The sequence below is a fragment of the Magnolia sinica genome, chromosome 9 (assembly GCF_029962835.1).
Source record: "Magnolia sinica isolate HGM2019 chromosome 9, MsV1, whole genome shotgun sequence".
Classification (NCBI taxonomy): domain Eukaryota; kingdom Viridiplantae; phylum Streptophyta; class Magnoliopsida; order Magnoliales; family Magnoliaceae; genus Magnolia; species Magnolia sinica.
Window position 1 is genome coordinate 72,177,013 of NC_080581.1, and position 17,396 is coordinate 72,194,408.

The 17,396-nt window shown below is 39.4% G+C and overlaps 1 long non-coding RNA gene across 1 annotated transcript; it reads right to left on the minus strand.

Annotated features, from left to right (window-relative positions):
• Window positions 1–9,391: 9,391 nt before the first annotated feature.
• On the minus strand, window positions 9,392–10,654 carry LOC131256446 (uncharacterized). The gene is made up of 2 exons (XR_009176821.1): window positions 10,053–10,654; window positions 9,392–9,878 (listed from the first exon to the last, which is right to left on the minus strand). It is a non-coding gene; the product is annotated as an uncharacterized LOC131256446 (long non-coding RNA).
• Between the last annotated feature and the right edge of the window lie 6,742 nt (window positions 10,655–17,396).

The window sequence follows — 17,396 nt, forward strand, 5'->3', positions numbered from 1 at the left end:
TTTGCCTCGTCCTTTCTCTCATGCCATAAAACGATTTCTCCGAATGGACGAACGGTGTGGATACAACACATAAATTATGGTGGGGCTGGAATATGGCAGACCAATCTCTCTACAGTCTCGTAAGTGTATGTACACGTATTTAACTCCATAGCTAGTGTCTAACAAGCCTTAATAAACCCACACGCGTATGCAATAAGTACAAGCACATGTCAGAGGTAGGGAGCGATGGGCATTTTTGTCATTTTATTTATGAATATTATAACCTGTAGTTGGTCCAAGTTAGGAGAAGCGTACGTATATTAATATATAATAATTTGTATTTCTAAAATCCGAAAACTGTGACAGAAACCTGACGTGGATGGTGGACCACATTTTCCCAACTTCACCTTCTGTGAATGTTGCTACACATAAAATGACTTTTTTTAAAAAAGAGCCACGTTACTTTCATTGCTTTCACATCCTGGAGATTAGTCGGTGGAGCTGGAATATGGTAGAGCGATCTCTCTACAGGACCCGAAGCAGGGTGATGTATCAATCAGGTCCACCCATGTACTGGCACTTGAGACAGCTGGCTTACGTTTTAGTAATAAGACCCATGAAATAATCCTATCCCTTTATTTTTCTGCAGTGCATGTTTGGTTATCAAGTGTTCTTGTTTTCCACTGTCAATTTAATGGTCAGAGATCAGATGGATATGGGTGTCTAACAGGAGTGACTTTTTGAGACATAAGCCATCCTATCAAAATTGGACTGGACCTTAATGGACGGTTCAGATATCAATGAGTCCAAATGAAACTACGTGCATGGGAAGGTTTCCGTACACTTAAGACTGCTAAATTGTTAATCTTTTCTAATCCTAGGGTCACTTGTGCATGCGTTCTGTGGGAATCAGAGCCAAGCATCTATGGGCCGCACGGAGTAGATGACCAAAAGCTTAGGTAACTTAATTCATCAGATCCTCGGCACGTCCACATAAACAGTTGAGGGTTTGTACTTTCTCGAGGGTTCATATTCAATCTACATGTGTATGGCCCATTTGGAAAATGAAGCCGCATGGTTTTTGGGCCAGGGAGCCTACCTTGAGTATTCTCTGCTCAGATGGATTGGCACTCATGGCATGCTCTCCACAAAGACGCACGAGTCATGGGGAGACACTGCATGGACTCTCTCTCTCTCGCTCTGCATGAGCGTATGGATATCCATGCATGCACGTAAAGATGGAAGTCGGGGCTGGTCTTGTATGGCAGTAGGTTTAAATGATTACCGGTTTGAAATAGGGATATATTCTTGATCTACGATGGGACCCTCCCATCGTATATGTTTGGGTTCTGGAAACATCACCCAGATTTGATCTGACAATTGTCACGTTTATGATATGTGCATCTTAGAGAGAGAGAGAGACAGAGAGAGAGACAGAGAGAGAGAGAGAGAGATTTCAGGTTTCAGGTTTCAGGTGCCACAACTTTCATGCATTGATGGAGCAACTACTCCTAATAGACATGTGGAGTACATTGGCCAAGTCCATTAACGCAATTTTGATTGAGTTGTGATCATTCTTCAGGGTGTTATGTTTTAAGGTTAAACGGGTGAATGACTTTGACAGGTAGCAGTGTCGGATTGCGTTAACACTTTACCACCCACAGGGGATTTTTCCACCGGCATTCTTTAATGTTATGGAATATTTATCTATTCATTTGGTTGTTGAGGTAAAGATAGTTGGATCAATACATTACTGATGGATGTAGCCCATCGAAATGTGTGTTAATGTTTGAATACATGTATCATTAAGCCTTATATATGCAGTATTTTTCAGTCGTATAATTCGAACACTCTTTATGTGAGGTCATAGATACCTTTTCACACTCAAGTTGCATGTGAGTAATTAAAGTCAATCAGGAAGTCTTATTGCAAAAGGATACCTCAGGGAAGAATGCCTAACATTATATATGGTCGAGATACTTTGATGGTGTGGAGATAAGGTTTTGACTGAATGATACGAAATGACGACTTTGATGATACTGTCATAGGTCAACCGATGTGGAGTGAACAAGTGTTTACTACAGATGACGGGTCATGGAGACAGGCACACCGATACATGCTCTTCAAGTTTAAATCACTTTTCCCATACTTTGAGGAAAAATGCAAATTAGTTTTTTTTTTTTTTCATGCACGTTGTAGTTGAAATACATATGCAATTTGTCCTAATCATTGAACTTGAACACATGTAGGTAACACAAGAATGAACTTGAGAGGCAGAATTGTTGGGCCAGTTGTTACGACATTAATATGATGCATGGTCAACGGTTTGATAATTGGGTTTTCAGCAAGTCTCACCATCCCGATTGGGTAAAACTTTTAGAAGAAGTTAAGAAATTAACAAAGTGTCCTAATAATATTGCGAAAAGATACAATACTTACATCATTAATGGTTTCAGGTTCCACACCAAAGGCCGTGACCATAAGAGGAAAACTCGGAATAGTGGAGTCGTCGTGGTTGCAAATTCATCAAGCTTCGTAATTGTCAGTGATAAAAACCCAATCCAATGAGACATTACCTACTATGGTGTATTAATCAATACTGTAGAGCTCAATTATTTTGAGTGGAAGTAGATTGTAGTGTTTAAGTGTGAGTACGTTGATATCACAAGAAATAAAAAAGGAAGAATTTGGATACACAGTTGTAAATTTCACGCAATGATTCAAACTGGTATGTAACTATGCAAATAAAACCGAGAGACTTGTTTGAAATGAGGTTGGGTGATTCTGTATAAGATATTGATGATTACTTACAAATATCGCTTGGTGATGATCAAGGAGTGATGGATACCTTGATTGTTGTTGATGACAACGTAACTTGAGATATGTCAAACGTGCATGTAACAACAATCAATGCACCTCTGATTGCTAAGGATGATATTAGGTAGGACATGTCCTATAGACGGGGACATTGGCTTTTATGATACCTATTACAAGGAGAAACATATACTAATTTAGTCGTATGATTCAATACTTTCAACACTCTTGCACTGTTTATGTAGTTATTTATTTGTATGATTTTAATACAACATGACCCTATTTTTGCCCATGATTAACATCTTTATGTTACACATGCTTATTATTATAAAATATTATTGTATTATTCCATAAATATATTATAGGATGTCTTCTTGACATCGTGTAAAGCCGTCCAATAAAACCATATTGGACTCAACATTTTGTAAGTTCCATGTTTTCCAAGCGCACTCACGGGCAAGGTCTGCTTGATATTAGATAAAACGATAGATGGGCGAGCACGGTTGGAGGTTTCAGTCTACGAGAGTAGCCATGGGCTTCAGGCCAGAGATTTAGACGCACTCAAACAACACTGAGATTGGGAAGGTCTCGATTCTTGGCTAGGTGTCCTACAAGTGTAGGAATCCTTGGATAGGTGTCTTACTAGTGTGGGAAAAAAATTAAATAAAAGGAATTTTACAAAATAATACTTGATTAATATGATATTTACGTCCTGGCAACTTTTTAAATCAAGTTCCTTTCCTTCTTATATGATTTTTTCAAAAATGATGAAAATACTCACGAGAGGAGTTTTCAGAAGGAAACGGATTGGCTACTCCCCCTGCCACTAGCCCGGTGGCTGGTGGTCGGTGCACTGTGGGCCCCACCATGATGTATGTGTTTCATCCATTTTTCATATCATTTTATGGCTTGATCCCAAAAATGAGAAGGATATAAATCTCAGGTGGACCACACCACTGGAAAACAATAGTGATTGGATATCTACCAATAAAAGTCTCCTATGGCCCACTGTACTGTTCATTTAACATCCAATCTGTAGATTAGGTCATACAGACATAGATGAAGGGAATAAACAAAGATCAGCTTGATCGAAAAACTTTTATGGCCCCTAAAAAAATTTTAATGGTGGATGTTCAGTCAACATTGTTTCCTGCAATGCGGTCCACTTGAGATTGGGATGTACCTCATTTGTGGTCTCATGCCCTAAATTGATTTAGAAAAATAGATGGACTGCATGGATGAAACACATACATCATGATGGGGCCCACAGAGCACCAACCACCAACCATTGGCTCGAGGTAAGGGGGAGTAGCCAATCTGTTACCCTTTTCAGAGGGTTGCATGATAGGGACATGGCTACTGGTACATTTGGGGAGCCACTTCTATGATAGAAAGTTGTCCAAACTTTAGATGCTTCCGCAACCAAACTGTAACCGCGGAAACATGCTCTGGAATAGCCCTCCACCTGTGCACGATACTCCTCCCAATCATAATATATCCTGAGTTTGTGGCCAATGAATACGACATATACCTTCTTAGCTATGTACACATTATCAGACCCAAACGAGCAAATATTAAGATAGTTATAACAACTAGATGCCGTAAATATATATTTGTATCCATATATTGATTGGAATAAATCATGTAACTGTTTATGTTACATTCATTAGAGCACTGGCTTTTCTTTGGGATTTTAACAACATACCTTTCCCTGATGATAATTGCAACACTTGCAAAATGGGTAATGCATAGATGTTGCAGAAATAAACAATGAAATGTGCATGAACAAATAATATACATCTAGGCATGCATCTTCAAAAGAGATTTCAAATTGAGCAAAATATCAAACGTCCATACACAACATAAAGCCAATCCACAAATAGTTCAAGGTTTATAGTTATTACATGTCCCTAACATTCAAACCAAATATAAAAGTCGATAGTTTAAATGTTTCATCTTCCAAACTGTCTCCACACAAGGTACCTGTCAAGAGCATAAGACACTAGCACAAACATCTACCAAGCTTGCATCATATATAAAACATCGCCTGTCATAGATATGCACCACCAACATTTTTCTGGGAATTGTGGAGAATTTGTTTCAACCACTCCACGCGGCGTTCCTCTCAGAGACTAACAAAGAAGGAAGCAAGTTGTTTGTCCTTGGACAGGAGCTAGCCAACTTCGATGAACTTAGAGTTGGTCAACCCCTGCACCTCTTCAAGGATGTCCAACACTTTAGTGGTATGGTTCACTTCCTTTCAAAGACCAAAATGGGTCATGGCCTCAGCGACGTGAGTTAAAAACTTCCCGAGTACGTCACTAGGATGCAACCACTTCGTCATAGTACTACCGCCATTTTTATTCCTAGAATCAGATGTACGTTTAGGTTTACTTCGACTTGACTGATTTTCCCGGGATTGACTGTCGGAAGAAAATTACAATTTCATCACTGAGTCCCCTAAATTGTCGGCTGATAGATCCACACTATCTTCCAGATCCTATTCCCCATTAGACCATATTTCATTTAAATCTCATTGGACATGTGACGAGGATGCAGCCAAATTCCTACTGCCTTGTACGTAATGACTAGTCGCCTGATCATCACCGACGATAACAGCTAAATCGTCCATCCTCTCGATTCACTTTCCTCGGAGTCTTTTAGTTCGTGGATGAGACTACAAAAAGATTATGGGTAGATGATTAACTGTGCGCCCGTTTTAATATAGGTAATACAAGTATTGACGACATATTATTAAGGACATTTTAAACAATCCAAATGAATGTCTTACCCTGAGATAGGCTTCCCATACTTCGTCCGGTGCTGTTATAACCATTCAGTCGTTGTCCCATCAGAAGCCGCTAGTAACGAGCATATCTTTCACATCATTATAGCATTTCTTGTTATACTTAATACGGTTCTGGACGTTCAACTAATTCACGCACATGTGAGTTTCTTTTGAAATCTGCTTAGCTGCAGCCTGGTAAGCTTCCCTTTTAAACCCATTGTTTGCTTTGCGCCCTAGGGCAATCTGCTCTAGCAACGTGTTCAGCATAACTTGATCCATTGCATTGGTCCACTTTATTTTATGAGCTTGGAAAGATGGCTCAGCAAGTGATTTGGCGGGTTTTGCACGAGGTGAACATCGCGTCGAAAGAGTCAGACTTTTAATGGGCGATTGTGTAGGTGTCGCACCGGGACTAGACCACATCCGACATCTGGCCTATGAGTAGTACACAAAAATACGAGAACATGTTACTTACGAGTCACTTAAATACTTAAAATTGTGAAATTGCATCATTTTGTTCATATTCTCAAAAAAAGATTTCGTATTCCAATATTGAAGATTGTATTTTCAATATAGCACGAATGAAAGATTTCAACTACATTGCAGTGAAATATAAGATAGAAAAGGATTACCAGTTCCTACTATTGCTGAGGGAGTCTGCCCACATTCGTTGGGCGATTGAATCGCGTAGTGTAGACCACGTATCTTTTTCCCACTGAGTAACCTGCATCACCTAGTGCCTCTCGTCATTTGTTGAAACCTCATATGGCGTTGAATTGCTCTCCACATCTCCCATAGGTATACCAACACACCTACATCTTGATCTGAATCACGTTCTGTCAAAATGAAGCTATGGAGCACTGTACATGTAGCTACAATTTTTGCTAGGGTTTCCAAAGGATATTGCACCGCCATTTTCAAGATTGGGAATTGACCTTTCAATAGTCCAAATGTACGCTCAATCACATTTCAAAGTTGTGCATGTTTATAGTTGAATAACTCTTTATAATTTACGGATGATCTCCCAGTATGATATTCTTAGAGGTGGTATTTGACACTACGGTTTGGAGCCATAAAGCCCGGTGAATGCGCATATCTGGCATTGACGACATAGTATTTTTTTACAAATTTCTATCGTAGTTTATAAAAGTAATTATCATACAAAAATATACAAAAGAGCTTTGTTGTAAATGTAAAGGTTACCGTTTGAGACATTTAAAGAATCATCAAATCATGTGAGAGCGTTATGCAACACCCATGCATCTGAAGCGGAACCCTCCTATATCCGGCTAAGATATATATAAATTTCATATCAAATCCACATGCACCAAGCATGTTTTGAGATAAGAAACCTTTTCTGTTCTGGAAATTAGCTTTGTGGGTCATTTGTACGTGGACAGGAATGTGGGTCCCATCGATTGCACCGACGCAATCCTAGAATTACATAGCCGAAACTGATTTTATTAGTTACTGCTAGATAACTAAACGACTATTAGTCAATTTTCAAAGATACTTTCAATTAAACTTATACCTGAAAGTATGTCGACCAAAATGGGTTTGATTGAATCTCGATAGGGATTTTAGTGTCTGCCTGTTGAGATTACGTAAGATAGAGAGACACAATTGCATCAAGAACTCAGTTGAAGCGACGACTGACGGTTTCACCTGAACGTATAAATTGGTGTCCAATTACCTTATTACGCACGCTATGTCCTACTGTGTGTAGAAATTGTACCAATTGCTGTTCCAGGCTAATGTGTCATGTATCACGTAAAAACGTCTTCTCACGTAAATCATTACATAGTCAAAAAAAACTTCCTCGCGTCATTCTCAGTTAGGTAATACAATCCCTAACGGAGCTACAAACAATAGAATTGATGAACCCCGCCTGCTCATCATCTCCTAGACGAGCTGGCTGTCTAAACATGTATAGTCGGCAGTATTCCCCAACGGCAGCTACATAAGCAACCGTGACAAGAACCACGATATAACGGCCCAGTTCTTTCTTGCTCAGGTTATCCATCTCCTAAATTCACACCAAACTTGAAATCAATCTTCCTCGTATTAACCGTTTCATGAAATCGTGAGATTTAATTGGATCACATGTTGTTACGAAGTTGGATGTAGTTAAGGAGCGAGTTTGACTTAATAACTTTCTAACTTTCATACATACATTGACTGACTCACTAATCAAAGTGCTTGCCCCGACCTCGGCACGGTACTACACGTGTTTTGTTGTTGCCTGTCTATGTTTTGGTAACATTTTGTACATGCACCAAAAATGAGGTAGATACAACACCTACAAGATCGAGCTGTACTAGCACTTTCCTTTCCTATATCTTGGTAGCAGAAGAACTTTTGGATTAAAAGGCTACCGTGGAAAACTTCCTGGATCGAGCTGTACTGGCACTTTCCTTTCCTCACGGCCTTAGATATGATGTGTGTCCACTGAAATCTGCTAATCATTCCATACGATTCTTTGAATGGTACCAACTTGAATGATGAACACAGTCGTCTGATCCGGACCATTGAATCACCCGGTCATCTCTTTAAAAAGCCAATCCCAGAAACCCTACCACTCAGAAGATCCAACTATTTCATCCACCACCCGTTTATGGATGGTTGATAGACATTGATGGTCTTTTGACTACACTAGCTACAGAGCAATGACGCAAATTCTAAAATATTAAACAATGGTCCATCCATGAGTTCTCTATCAATTGATCGGTATGGATTAATTGATACAGTTGATGATCTTTTGACTACACTAGTTTCAGCCACTTTAACAGCTGATGAACTCCATCCATTTTATTATAGTCTCCATTAGCATGCTTAGGGCCTATTTGGCCGGACCAATCCCATGGGATTAGGAGGGATTGGATTGCTTTTAAGTTAATGATGGTGGTGTCAGTGGATGTCTGCTAATCCCATGGAATGGGACGAATTCCAGGATGGATGGTAGGCAGTTGGATTTGGTGCAAGTCATTGATTTCCAGCCGCTCGTGTTTGGGTATGGCATAGACTTCTGCTAATCCCACGCCCGCCCATGTTTCGTTCGTTAGTCCACGCTACGAGGGCGCTGGCTGCTGGTAGGTGCGAAAGTGGGCTCCAACATGATGTTTGTGTTTCATCCATGCCATCCGTCTAATTTTAACGGGTCATTTTAAGGCTCATTGCCATGAATGAAGTATATCCCGATCTCAAGCGGACCACATTACAGGATCTGTGATGAATGACGATCAACCATTACACAGTTTCCAATTTCCAAAAGGGGCCATACGTCGTTTTTGTACAAGCTGAGACTTTTCCATTCATTTGGCCCCGTATGATATAAGCCTGTATGTGGAAGATGAAATAAAGAGTACCGACTTCAATGAAAAGGATTTTAACGGTTAAAATCCAATCACTATTATTTTTCATGCAGTGTGGTTCACCTCATATTTAAATCCCATCCTAAATAAATAAGATGGCTGAAAATAGAAGAACAGAATGGATAAAACACATACATAATGGTGGCAGCCATTCCATATTCATATGGTGTGGCTAAGCGTACGAGAAAGGTCCAAGCAGATGAATACAATCTTAAAAGCCATATTTATATGGTGTGGCCCACATGAGTTATCAAATGGACTGATTTTCTGTCAGTCCTTGCATTTGTGGGGAGAGTCAGGTGAATGGATAAGATGGCATATGTTACCTAAAGTGAACTCCAGAAATAATCTGGATGTCATCATTGGTGGGTGTCTGCATTATAACTTCCAATGTGGTGTGGTAACAACTATATGGATAAAACTGAAGCAAAAAAGTACAACATGAAGCATCATGTAATGGAGATCCTGGAATAAGTGTTAGTAGAGTTTGCAAGGATTAATACAGACATACATCAGAAAATACATTACAGTCTAATAATAATATACAGGACAAAGAACATAACCACGATGCCCGTAATAAATGCAGCCACTCCCTCGCCAAAGGATATCTCAGTCTCATCCGTCGAAGTAGCCTGAGATACCATGGCCTGTGACGTCTATTTGGTTGACGACCAAGATATCCTCCTTGTGTCGAGATGATCAGAAGAGCTTGATACACATCCATCATATGTGGTTCATCTTACAGCTGGTTGGGCAATTGAATTGCCATAGTGACTTTCCCAATAGGTAGACGCTTCTTTCACGTTTTTGAAAGCTCGATGTCTACTCCTGTTGTAGCCTTCTACCTCTAATCTGGCCTCCTCCCAAGATACATAAATGTCTGGTCTGCAACCAACGAGTAGAACGTAATAATTCTCTTTCCCCATCTGTGAATACAAGTAGAATAAACTCAAATAAGCATGAGGATATACAATTCATAAAACCTAAAGCATTGAAGTGTTTCTGGTAAATTAGAAAATATAATAAATTCAAACAGATGGAAGGTGAGAGGTGCGATCAGTGTATATTTGCTATGTTGCTGACCCGTTAGGATTACATACCCTTGAAGATTTGGATAGTAGCCGAACATCAAATTTATCAACTAACCATGATGTCCTTCGGCAATATCCAAATTCATCATCCCGACCAATCTGGGCATACAATTATAACCAATCTACGAATTTATAATAACAGAGTTCAAATTCCACAACATATCTAACTTAAACAGTTTAATCCGTAGTGTTTGCCAAACGTAACATGTCCAAAATACTAAAAAAAGTTATTATAAGTCCAAAATAAATAAAAAAAAACCATATCAAACAGATCCCCATCAAACAAAACCACCACCACCAGATGCAAACTTATCAGATATTGTTTTCTTAAGCCAATCTACATGGCGCTCAAGTCGTAGACTCACAAAGAAAGAAGCAAGTTGCTTGTCCCAACTTGAGAGCTGGCCAACCCCAATGAACTCGATGTTGGTCAGCCCTTACACCTCCTCTAGCAAATCCAAGACTTTACTTGTTTGATTGACCTCTTTTCCAAGGCCGAAATCACGAATTGCATCTGCTACAATATTAAGAGAGATGTCAAGTACATCACAAGGACGAGGCGGTCGCTGTTGTTTCTTAGTGCTACTCCCATTACGATTACTATCAGAATCAAATGTACGGACAAGAGTACCGTGAAACACCCGATTTCCCCCACCTGATGGGTCGAAGGAAAATGGAGTGTTCCCCATCGATCTGCCTACAGTATCGTCAAAGAGGTCAACTGTGTTGTCGACATTGTCATCAATCCCTGTCCACGTCTCGTTTAGATCTCGTTGGATCCAAGAGAATAATGCGGCCATACTCCTACTTCCCAGGACGTAACGTCCTATTGCCTGATTGGATCCAACGATGACCGCTAAGTTATTCATTTCCATTCTCTCTATTCTTTTGTCTTGTAACCTTTCAGCGCGCGGGTGTGACTACAAATTCGAAATAACCAGCTGTAAGTACATTAATCAAGTTAAAACATATTTAGCATTCTAACCGTATGTTGTCATATTAAGATACTTAACAAAGTTAAGAATATCATACTCGAAGATACTCTTCCCACACATCAACAGGTACTATAACCACCATTCGCTCATTATCTCATCCAAATCCACTGGCTGCCAATATATCCTTTATATCATTATACTCTCTCTTGTGATCACGTACCCGATTCTGCACATTTTGCCAATTGATAGTTACCTATGTATGTTTTGTTACCGCATCAGCCACTACTTGATACGCTTCTCTTGAAACCATTGTCTGCCTTCCTTTCCAGTGCCATCTATTCCATCAAAGTGTCAAATAGTACTTCATCCATTAGTTTAGTCCATTTGACCTTCGCTACCCGTGATGGTGGTTCTGCAAGTGATTTCACCGTCTTCTCTCAAGGTGAACTTCGAGTTGGTGTCACTACAGACCTAACCAGTGACTGTATCGGTGTCGATGCATCGATAGGCGAAGAACTCGACGATAGACCTACGCATATGACGCACAATTACATGTTGTATCGATACATCTCTTAAATTAACACAATTTAATTCGAAAATGTAAATGACTACTTGGTTATCAAAATAGAAGATGTTGTATAATTTTAGTCATATTCAAGACACTTAAAAATATTTCTTGTATTCATGCATACTTTGTGGTACATTAATCAAAACATTTGAATACTAATGCCAAGTTGAAATAAATCTCATTCATATATCAAGAGATATAGTACGCTATCTAGTCCTACTGTTTTGTTGCGAATCTGCCTACATCCGTCGTGCAATATCATCTCACACTCTAACCCACGCTTCTCTCTCTTTGAGTGGTTGGAAGTAGCAATTGCATTTCATCGTTTGATGAGAACTCATGTGGTGTAGGGTTATTATCCACATCATTTATTAGTATACCTGAAGATTGTAGATCTTGATGGTTCTGACAATATGATCGTATGAAATTGTGCAAGACACAACAAGCTATCACAATTTTCACTTGTGTATAAAAGGGATACTGCATCGCCGTTTTCAAAATCGAAAATCTGGCCTTAATTACGCCAAAACAACGTTCTATGGCATTGCGTAGCTGTGCATGTCGATAGTTAAATAGCTCCTTCATGTTTGCTGGTACTCTCGCAGCTCGTTACTTTTGCAAGTGGTATCTAACCCCACGATAAGGAGCCATAAATCTCGATGAATGAGCATATCTAGCATCGACGATGTAATACTTGCCTACACATTTAAATGATGGCTTTATTAAGGGTCCATTCGAAGCGTGACATTGTAAAGACAATTAGGTAAAACGGATAAGATCACCAAGGACTACCGATTGGGACAATCAAAGGATCATCAGCACGACTTAGAGCATTGTGTAGCACCTTCACGTCTTAGGCAGAACCTTCCCACCCGGCTAATATATATAAAATCTTCATATCAAATGAACACGCCGCTAGTACGTTTTGAGACAAGACACTTTTCCTGTTGTGGAAACTGGCATGGTCAACTGCTTGTACGTAAGCAGGAATGTGTGTCCCATCAATTGCGCCAACACAATCCTAGTTGCATTTCATGACATTTCTTCAAAAGGTAGAAGTATGCATTTGAATAGTTGTGTATGAACAATGATATATAAAAAAATAAACCTTAAGTGGTAATATGATACCTGAAAGTATGCCACCCAATTTAAGTTTGTTTGAATCTCAACAGGTGTCTCTTGTCCGGCTTGATTAACGTGATAAGGATATAGTGATACCAATGCATCTAGTACATGGTTAAAAGGGTGGCTTACGGTTTCACCCGATCGAATGAATCTGTGTCCTATCATCCGATTTTGAACGTTGTGACCAGCCGTGTGTAAGAAAATAACCAATTATTTTTCTAGACTGACATAACGAGTATCTGTAAGATGTGTCTTCTCGCGTATTTCATTACATAGTGCAAAAAATGCTCCCTGACTCATTCTTAGTTGAGTAACACAATCCCGGTCACTGGACCGAATGATTGCGTTTATAAACCATGCCCGTTCATCATCTCCGTTACGTGCCAGCTGTTTGAACAAGTATTCTCTACAGTATTCGCTGACCGCGGACACGCAAGCTGCCACTGCATGCATAACCATGGTTCTTTCCATCTCTTCATCCGATTCACTATCCATACTGATGACTGGATCACCTACACTTAAATTGTAGGAAATTGTGTTCAATGTAAATAACTACGCCATTTCCCATTCCACCACTATCAATATTCCTCAAATATTCCACTGTCCATCAAACATTCGAACGGACCATGAAAATAGTCCAAGTGTTTATGGAATTCAGATAAGCTAACCCCACCCTCACCAGTACCTTTTTCTTTTTTAACTTGGTTCTTTTAGGCAAAACCCTCTTCCTAAAACATCACCTAAACATCTATTAAGGATATTATACTGATGGGTCTTGTTGAGACGATAGGATTAAGATGGAGTTTACTGTGAATTTGTAGGGAATTCTGGATTATTGAAGATACTATTTAAAGTAGAATGATACTGTAAACTTGAGGTTTTTTGCAAGAAAGAATGCAATTTTCAGGCTAAGAGTGTGAGTTTCAAGAGGGGTTCAGGTCCATTGGGCAATAGCTGAATATTTGGATTCGTGATGACGCTGGTGATTTGAAATGTGTAGATGATTCATGCCGATAACTCAATTTATTTATGCAGGAGGTGTTGCTTCTTGGTAAAACAAGAAATAGAGGTAAATTTCCAAGTGGACATGGGAAGTGAAGGCATTACCCACCATGCAATAATTATACTTGCTGTCAAAATAAGTATCAGTATATACTGATATAAATGATGAACTGATTCACATATTATAAAAATAAATATATTGTTTAAGGGTTGGTTAGGATTGCGAATTATCGTCATTAATATACGATAAAAGTGCCATCAGACATGCGGATTAGCTCACATGAAAATACAATAGAAGATAGGTAAATGAATTTATGGTCATTACACCAATACTAAGAATCTTGGATCTAAATAGTCACAAACAGGGTTTTGCACATGATGATTTGGCATGGAAGCAATGGAAAAGTGACATTATTTTGATTTTCGCAATAAACCAAAGAAGTGAATTATAGTATATTTATGCAATAAATTGCAATCCAAACAAGCTTTAAAGATTGATAAGTTGTTGATCTTTGGTAAAAGTCATAAGTGTATAATAATATTTTCAAACAGTGTATGGTTGAGGAAATAAAAAATAAATAAAATGAATAACCTAAGCAAGTGGACTCCATGGCACATACATTTGGTTAATTGTGTGCATATCGTGAGGGTTAATTGCCTGCACTTACATCAGGCTATCTTCCTCCACATCCCATTCTCTACCTTTGCTTTCCCTATCCACATCATCTAATTTTTCCCTTTGCTTGGCTGCAGGGTTTTATCCCTTGCCTTTGTCATACCCTCTCCTATTCTAGGTTTTGTTATCAAAGTGCACTTACATAATGTTGCCCTAATACCAAAGGTCGTCTGGCCTTAAGTTAAAGGGCTTGTCTCTTATTCCTTTCCTGGTTGGTAAAGGCACTATAGCTACATTTTACCTTAGTCTCACGTCATATGTGTGTACCCATGTGGCATAGCATATTCATTCATGCATGCATACATCTGAACAATACATGACATCCATAGTGGGAGCTACGGTCAGCAATCTACTGTTTCCCAAAGCTAGTTTTCTTGCAGATGCGAGTTGAGAAATGCTCAAGAGCTGGTTAGAGTACACTAGTGACATCTGCAACACTTTATCAACATAAAATATAATAGAGGCTTATTTGACCATTTAGGTGGTTCGGGCATACATGGATCACTTGAATCATTGAACTATTTCTTGTTATCATTCATTTATTTCTTATTACAAGTTAGATACTGATGATTGTTTTGCCCTGATTTATGAGACACATCATCAGAAGAACAGATATCTAAGTACCACGAAAGAACAATACTAAAATATCCAATGTAATGTTTACATTCAAGTTGACACATGCCACTATATGTATTAATTATCAGCCTCAAAAAGTAATATCATGTAATTAGTAACAAAAACAAGAATCCCAATAGTCAAGCAAGCCCAAGACAAAAACATAAGATGCATACCATCACAAAATGAAAGAACAATCACATGACGAAAACACGTGTCTAAAAGCAAGATCGTGACATCACACAACCCAAACACAGCCAAAATTACAAGATTCACAAATAAGCAGTTGAAACAATACATAACACCTGACAGTTACAGAACCCATAGCGCCAATTACATCTCAAAGAGCAATATACCCATACAGTAGCAAAATCTACAAGCTTAAAATTAACATCTGAAAATGCCTAGCATCCGTTAATAGGGTGGGTGATCAAAGAACACAAAGAATTGTATGGTGATGCAGAACATGAATACTCTATAAAAGAATTAGAATTATCAAGACATTGGACCAAATTACCTATCAATTAGCCACATAGGATTACACCTGTTGGAAGAGAAATTGTCAAACAGAGAAGGAAAAAAAAAACCATTGATAGACGTTTTTGTTGAATGAGGTCATAGGGATGATAGCATGTTCTATCCATGTTCTCAATGGTCGAATCAAGTGTTTGATAATAACAGAGTTTTAACAGGTTTACTTATTCAATCATAGTACTAAATCACTCATTCATATAAGATCGGGTTGCTGTTTTCAGTGCAAACAATCCTAGCATACATACACATATACGGACAAGTAGATAATCGATATGGCTCTCATTCAATTGTTTCTTGCCTCCTTGGGTCTAGTCCAATGCACAAATATCAAATAGATTCATACATTCATATATAAATACATAGATGTTTGGTGTAATTATGATATATACAAAACATATAGATGGTTGATGGTGTAATCTAGGCATACATGGACATTTCACTATAATCCAGGCATACATCTACATTTCACTGAAATCTAGGCATACATGGACATTTCACTGAAATGCAGGCATACATGGACATTTCAACAGATCCCAGGGAAGGATTATCAGCCCCGCCAATCCCGAAATTTTCGGATCCATCCCTTCCAATCCCTTGCAATCAGCCCGCCAAACAGGCCCGACAAGTTGATATTTGCAACCCACCCAACAATATAGTGGACCTGGCATCTCCAATCATCCTATATTTCCACTGATACATATATACAAACAGCATTTGTGCACAATCGATATAGAAGGGATTCCATGTCGTCATATTCAGCAAATCCATGGGATCTGTTTTGCATGCACAGCCAATCCCGAATTTTCTCTTCCAATCACTTGCAATCCATTCGAATCTGCCTGCCAAACAAGCCAAGCAACCCATGGATGCTATTTTCACAGAACCCACATATGCCCAAATCAAGGGAGACAGACGGACTTACCTACGATTGCTGAAGTTTCCAACCGAGTTTGCTGGTAGGATTGAAGAAGATCGTCCGCACTAGAGAGGGTTTGAGAAGAGAGAACCTATAGCAGGATCTCACCTCCTTAAATACCAAACTCATTTGGTGAGAAATATCGGTCTCTTCTCTTTCAGACCTACCTGCCGAGACGCCTGCCCGATGGAGTGTCCCTTCATTAGCTGTCCACTGGCCTGCGCCTGCCTCCTGAAATAGAGCATCCATCCCATCCTGAATCCTATGGGATATCGAGGGATGAGGGATATCCAGAGGGATTCGCAGAATCCGGCTACAATGAAGGCGTCGTTTACGAGGGCTACGGCAGACGACGTACATCCGCCATCCCAAACATCACGCGGGATGGGATTGCGGACGATAACCATCCTAATCCCTCTAAATTCCACATCCAACGCCAGCCCAAACACGCCCTAACATATTAGATTGTGAAATTTTCTGGTAAAATAAGGGATTGTTAGTACATCTTAATGTGGTGTGGTCCACCTGAGATATATACATCTCTAATTTTTAGGACAACGGTGTAAGATGATATGTGAAAATGGATGAAGGGCATAGATGAAACATTTACATCATGACCGGGCGCAGAGAGCACAGACTGCCAGCGACGCGCATGATGGCAGGCGTTGTATGCAATCCGTCCATTGGTGTCAAACAGTTAATAACCATCCTTTCTAATAAGGTTAGTACGACCGACAAATCCCACACCCGGCCAAACACCATCTGCTATAGCATTCGCCCGCCCGTCCGCCCGTCCAAACATGCCACTAGCAAGCCATCGGATATAGCAATCCACTAACACACTCATTTATCATCTTGAAAGCCGTGCAATCCACCCTAATACAATCCAATCCCATCCAACCAGCCTGGCCAACCAGGCCCTTAATGAATGCCATACAGGCCGAAATGGAGATATAAAACATAGATATCAAATAATATTAAT